The following is a 7,155-nucleotide window of genomic DNA, read 5'->3' on the forward strand; positions in this document are numbered from 1 at the left end:
ATCATCTCCAAGTTGACCAAGGAGAAGAAGCAGGCGGAGGATCACGCATCCTCAGTTGAAGCTCAACTGCAAGAAGAGGTGAACTGTGCTACCAATGAGTCCAAGATTTGGGCTACCAAGTCTGTTCTTCAAACTAGAATCAAGATCGTGACTGAGGCTACCGATCCCTCCTTTGATAAGTTGGCATGGACTTGGAAAAATGGAAGCAGGCTCTGGTGGCAATCGGTGGCGGCAAGGATGAAAATGGTGAGAGTACTGAGACGGTGGCTGGAGGAACTGAAGTTAGGATGGTTGAAGTAGGGAACGATGCAGCAGCCGCAGAGGAAGCTGCGAAGGTGGGCAATGAAGGATAAAAAAGACACGGCCTGAGCACAATTTTTTAATTGTTTATGTTTTTGAATATTTGATGGTTTGTCTAAGACAATAGTTAATTAGGATGGAAGATATGTGATTCTCAAGACAATCATGTGGGGGTAGCAAAGGTGGATGAATCCTCTTTTTTCGGGGATGAAGCCTTTGATGCCCCTTCTTTATATTTCATGCACTCTATGAATTGTTAGTAACAATTGCTTAACCCAGGTGGATGGTACATCCTTTATATGGTGAAATCCGGGTTAAGATTTTCTATAAGTCCAAATGACCTTTAAGAATAATAACTTAAATCATTTGACTATTTGCCTATTGTTTATTGTTGTGAAAGCATAATTATTTGGTTTTAAGAAAAGATTTAAGAAATATTTTAAGGATAAATTATCTTTGTAAAAATAGATTAAGGATCCTGGATCCTTGAATTTAATAATTTCTAATGATTTAATCTGAATGAGTATAATTAGATAAGTAAAGATCATACCATAAGGTCTGGTTAGACATAAGTTACCACAAATGTTAATGCTTCCATGATACTTGTAGCTAGACTTAGGAAACCTGATGCAAATACCTTAGAATTTTATGGCAAATAGTCATATAAACTGGGGATAAACCCAACAAACTGGGGACGAGCCCAACAAACTGTGGACGAGCCCAACAAACTGGGGACAAGCCCAAAGATATGCATGTTATACTTAAAGAAACTGTGGACAGGCCCGAAAACTGGGGACAAGCCCAAACTAGGGACAAGCCCAAATATACATATGTTAAACTGGAAACCCACCCGAACCAGGATTTAGCCCAAACGTAAGTGACATGAAAACGCCAAAACCTTAGCTAACATGAAAATGCTAGAAACCTTGGAGCTTGAGCTAACATGAAAATGTTAAAGACCTTGTGTATGGTACGTCTACCATTAATTCGTAGGATCCTCTATATAGCTGAAAGCAATCAAATTGTCACCTACTAAGCGTGTACTGGTCCCATTTCCCCAAACTATACTTTGGATAGCGTGCACTACAGGCGAGAGTGTATAGACTCTAATTCGTGAGAAAGGTGAAAACCTTTAAACCTTAGATGGTGTGATCATCGGGGATTACACCTTAATCATGGGATTATGTTAGAACCCGGATTACCAATCAATAACAATAACAGATCTCAGATCTGTGAATATTCGATTAGTACTAGATCTAGCTCATAATTAACATCGATTCAGTGTTGTATATATTATATCTATTATCAATATATTATCAGTAACATTTGTATAATATTAGGTGAAGCTTGAGAGAGAGATTGAACAGCAGTTCATTAATTAGCTCAAAACTTCTATTAAAAGTGAATAGTAGTTCACTATATATAGAGGGTAATCTGGTTTGCTAACATCCCCTAGCGAACCAGCTTCCCCTTCGTTACATAAATAATCATAGCGAAGCACCCCCTGATTTGTTAACTTTCCCTAACGAACCAGGAGGGAATACATTGATTGGCTAGTTCGCTAACATCCCCTAGCAAACTAGCCTTTAACTTAGCGAACTGATTAATAAATAAACTATTTATTACATTAAACATAAATAAAACATTAACGATAAATACAAAGACTCTAGACGTAAAACCGTGCACTAACAGACACCCCCTCGTCTTGAGCTCTTTGTCTTTAACTTATTTGAAGCGCTTTGACTGCTAGTCTCTGCAACTATGAATTCCATGTTCATGACACACACGGACAACTCGTTGGAATTGCATAGCCAGGTCGTAATCTTCTTGGCGCTCGATCAAAATCTGCTTCCTGAAGAGCACGTCATTGTCGGTCTCTGATAAATTAACCGACCACATCGGGTCGATTATCTTGATAAACTTAGTCTTCAGACCTCTTCTCAAAACAATGACGGCCTCGCTGGTGTTGTTGTCATAATACCAACGGTTGAAAGACATATAAATATCTTGTGGCATTGTCTTCACAGGAACCTTTTTCATCGTCTTTGGCGGCTTCACTTTCAAGACAAGTTTCTTCCAGCCAGTCCTTGGATCAATCTCGTAAATGCTCTTACGTCTTGGGACCTGGGTCTTGAAGAATTTGAAGCCATGATTGACCTCGAACAGTAAGTGTTGGTGAAACCACTCAGCTGTTCGGTAACCCCCACGATTGATAAATGGACGTCTCGCTAGGGTACGAACATCCCACCGCGGTAATGTCAGAACATCCATTATCTTCTCGTAATACTGGACACCCTTTTCCCACTTGACTATACATACTTTAAGGTCAGAATCATAGAGCCAGGAGACAATACCACCATGTACCTTAGAAACGGTCTTGAAGGTGGTCACTTGATTTGCTTTAACCCAGGCTTCAGCTGTGTCTTTGCGTTCTTGGTCAACAATGCGATGTGCCTTAATAATCTTACCCACAGCTTTAAACCTGAACCAACTTTTAATCTCATCAACAGTCGGATCATAAGGCTTAGCAGTATAAAAGCCTTTTCCTTTGGACTTCACTTCAAGACAATCCTCGGCTTCTTTAATTACTTCTTCATGAAATACCAGAGCACCTTGATCAACGTTTGCGTGTTGATACAAGTCTGGGCACTCATCAGCAGTCACATCCTCCATCTCAATGTCCTCATTCTCATAAATAAAATCCATATTCATAAACAACGGATCCTCATCCAAATCCTCCTCAGTTATCACTTTGACATCGGGCTCAGTCTCTAAAGCAGTCAACTGATCGTCATTCAGCCCAAGCATAATCGAAATCTGCTCCCGTGTCAGGATCTAATCACAAACTCACCAACCTCTATCTCATCTCTGTTTACCACACTACGAACCACCCCTGATCCATCAACAAATATCACGGTGTTAGCTGCAATCATTTCAATTGGCTTAGCAGCTGTTGGATCTTGATAAATAATTATCTGCTTGCTCGAATCATCACCGCCACTAAAACCAGCACCAGAGGATGAACCATGCGATTGTTTAGGCTCACCTCCTGCACCAGATTCATCAGGATCATCATCGTCATTCTTGAGTTTCTTGAGGGCATCTTCTTTACAAGTTAATTGTAAAATCAACTCTTCTTGTTCCTTTAATTTCACCCCCTGAGACTCAACAATGGTACGCGACGACTTAGTCTCCTTCTGACAGAAAGAAATATAACTCATCATTCGTCGTTGATTCTCCATGAGTCGTTCTTGAGTTTGACGATCAGCTGCCATTTGATTTTCATATAGATGTAGCAGATTTAGTGCGGAAGTGAATTAGGTGAGTGAACCAGAAACTAGTTCGCTAAAGAATCACCTAGTTCGTTATCCATAAATAACGAATTAGATTCTAATTAAAAAATCTTTTATTTAATATTAAATTAAATACTTAAATGAATTAAATAAATAAACTAGGTTATCGAGAATATTTTTATCCCGACAACCAAATATCTTAAAAACGTTTCAGTTTTACGAAACATAACTTAAAATATTTTGAAAAGAAAAAAAATCATTTTGGAATTTTGTAAAAAATAAATAATAAAGAATGTATTTACAAAAGAATATCCGAATCATAAAAATAGACAATATTTTTGTGTTTTCATTAATTTTTCAAAAAACAGAACATATTTTTGTATTTTTGTTGAGTTTGAGCAGAGAATCATATTGACCAAATTGCCCTTCCATCACAGTTTTATATTTTAGCGATATTACGACTGGCGATAAGTCGGTCATTGGTATTGTTGTCCACATAAATCTAATAACACACATTCAAGTATTTTTGTGATATGATTAATTTTTTTTAATTAAAGCACAGAATATCAGAAACTATCAGCCTCTAATCTCGGTTCAAGCTTAATTTGATTTTTGCCAAATCACCCCAACTTGACTTAAACCATTATATTGTTGATCAAAAATTTTGATACCAATTTTGAAATTTTGAGCAATGCATCAAGTTTCCTTTACTTTGAGTGAGTATGCACGAGTCCATCTGTCGGCTTACATACATTATCCCCTAGGGTCCGTTTCTTAATGGTATTAAGACGCGCAAAAGGGAGGAACAATTGTATGACTAACAGCGAATTTTGATCTAGTCAGTAATTTAAATTGTACGAGGTACAGCGGTGATCAAGTTTAATGACTTTGGGTTTGCTCTAGAAAGCGAGTGAAATATTCATGCTTATGAATACCCAGATGATTAAGCCGCATAAAGACTCACAGTGTCCAGAATCCTAACGCTTGTTATTTGCTTTATTATATTTTTGGTGATCAACAAATATAACGCTTGAGTATGACTGGTTATTACATTTCTGCCATCCTCACCGAGACTTTTGCTAGAGACTAACACCCCTTTCAATTTGGCGTTTCTTTATGTTTATATCACATACTATACTCCACTGGGTTGTTTTAAGACTTACCAATGCACCAATGCAATTAAGCACACAGTCTTTTAAGCTTACTTTTTGCTGGATTTGGGGTCAGGATAATCAATGTACTACCATGTTCTCTTTTTGCTTCAAAAACTCAAAATTTTGAGGAGTATAACATAAAGAAAAGATAAATTTAATCGCCCCAGTTAACTTAAGTTTATAAATAAATGGCTAACCATCAATTCACAAGTGAATAATAGGTCCAAGACATGCAAGCATGCTTCACAAACTTAAATAACCGACATAATTTTCAGCGAGAAAATAATCTAAAAACGCCTGCAAAAATCTTTTTGGTTTTCTCTATACAAACTTTAAAAACACAATATTTTTGTCTTTTTCAATTTTCTTATAAACAAAATAAACTTCACAATATTTTTGGATTTTCGGATTTTTCTATATAAACATAAATCACATTCTTTTTGGTTTTTAAAATTTTAAAATGTTTTTGGTTTTTCTAAATATTTAAAAGAAAAACATTAAAGAACAGAAATCACAATATTTTTGAATTTTGAAATTTTTTAATGTTTTTGGATTTTATCTATACAAACGAAAAACACACTCTTTTTGTATTTTCTAGATTTCCCCCCCTAAAACCGAAATAAATTTTAAAAGAAAAATATGACAGAACATACAGATAGTCATCCTTGTCTAAGGATATCAGCGAGGGTCTTCAATCCGTTTAAATCAAGCAAAAATTTAAAACGCGTTTTGTCAAAAGCTTTAGTAAACAGATCGGCTTTCTGAAAATCCGTATGTACTTTCTCAAGGTCAATCAACTTCTTCTCAAAGCAATCCCGTATAAAGTGATATCGAATTTCGATATGTTTTGTTTTCGAATGTTGTACGGGATTCTTTGTGATAGAAATTGCAGCAGAATTATCAATCAAAATAGGATTAGTAAGAAACTTCAAACCGTAGTCGCGAAGATGTTGTTGTATCCACAAAACCTGGGAACAACAACTCGAGGCTGCAACATATTCAGCTTCGGCGGTTGAAGTGGAGACCGTTGTGTGCTTCTTACACTGCCAGGAAACAAGCCGGTTTCCTAAAAATTGACATCCCGCTGTAGTAGACTTAAAATTGATCTTGCATCCTCCATAATCTGAGTCTGAGTAGGCAGTAAGATCGAAAGTATCATCCTTGGGGTACCACAACCTGATGTCTGGATTTCCCCTCAAATACTGAAGAATTCTCTTGACTGCAGCTAGGTGAGTCACTCGTGGACTTGCTTGACACCTAGCACAAAGACAAACATCAAACATAATATCAGGGCGAGAAGCCGTTAAATACATTAAAGAACCGATCATGGCACGATAGAGGGTAGGATCAACGGAATCCTCCAATTCATCCGGTGATAAATTGTGCCCTACTGGAAGAGGAGTAGAAGGGATTTTTCCGGCATAAATCTTGAATCGGCTCAAGACGTCGTTCACATACTTAGTCTGGTGAATAAAAATTCCGTGAGCAGACTGGTGAACCTGCAACCCTAAAAAGAAATTCATCTCTCCCATCGAGCTCATCTCGAACTTTGTTTGCATGGACTTCTCGAACTCCTTACACAATGTGTCGTTTGTAGACCCAAAAATAATATCGTCGACATAAATCTGGACTAGGAGAAGATCGTCACCAACAGTTTTATGAAATAAAGTGCAGTCGACAGTCCCTCGTTTGAAGCCATTATCAGTCAGATGGTCGGCGAGCGTGCCATACCAAGCTCCCGGGGCTTGATGTAGACCATACAGGGCCTTGTTTAATCGGTAAACACGGTCCGGATAATCAGGATCTTCAAGACCAGGTGGTTGTTGGACAAACACTTCCTCGTGTAGTTCACCATTGAGAAAAGCACTCTTAACATCCATTTGATAGACCTTGATATTCTTATAAGCTGCATATGCTAGAAAGATTCGAATCGACTCTAATCTTGCAACTGGAGCATATACCGCTGTGTAATCAATACCCTCTTGCTGATGAAAACCTTGCACCACTAGACGTGCTTTGTTTCTGACAATCACCCCTCGATCGTCCTTCTTACACTTAAATACCCACTTAGTCGGAATGGCTTTCTTGACTCTAGCAGGTTTATCTATTAAGTCCCAAACACCCAAACGTGCAAATTGCTGTAATTCTTCTTGCATAGCTTCTACCCAAGAAGGATCTTCAAGTGCCTTACGAGCTGTCGTTATCTCAACTTGAGATAGAAAGCAAGAGAATTTAGCAAGATTTACAATTCCCGAAGAATGAAAGTTATTGTAAGCACATAATATGTTATTATCACTTGACGAAGCAACTTGATGACGTATACGAATGCCCACATCAAGTTCTTCAATGATGTTTTCCTGTGGATGATATCCATGAATCCGAAGAGTGGGATTCTCAGGAACAACAAC

The sequence above is a fragment of the Bidens hawaiensis genome, unplaced genomic scaffold, assembly GCF_021521415.1.
Source record: "Bidens hawaiensis isolate Kalapana, Puna unplaced genomic scaffold, B.hawaiensis_p1.1 tig00012943_1, whole genome shotgun sequence".
NCBI lineage: Eukaryota > Viridiplantae > Streptophyta > Magnoliopsida > Asterales > Asteraceae > Bidens > Bidens hawaiensis.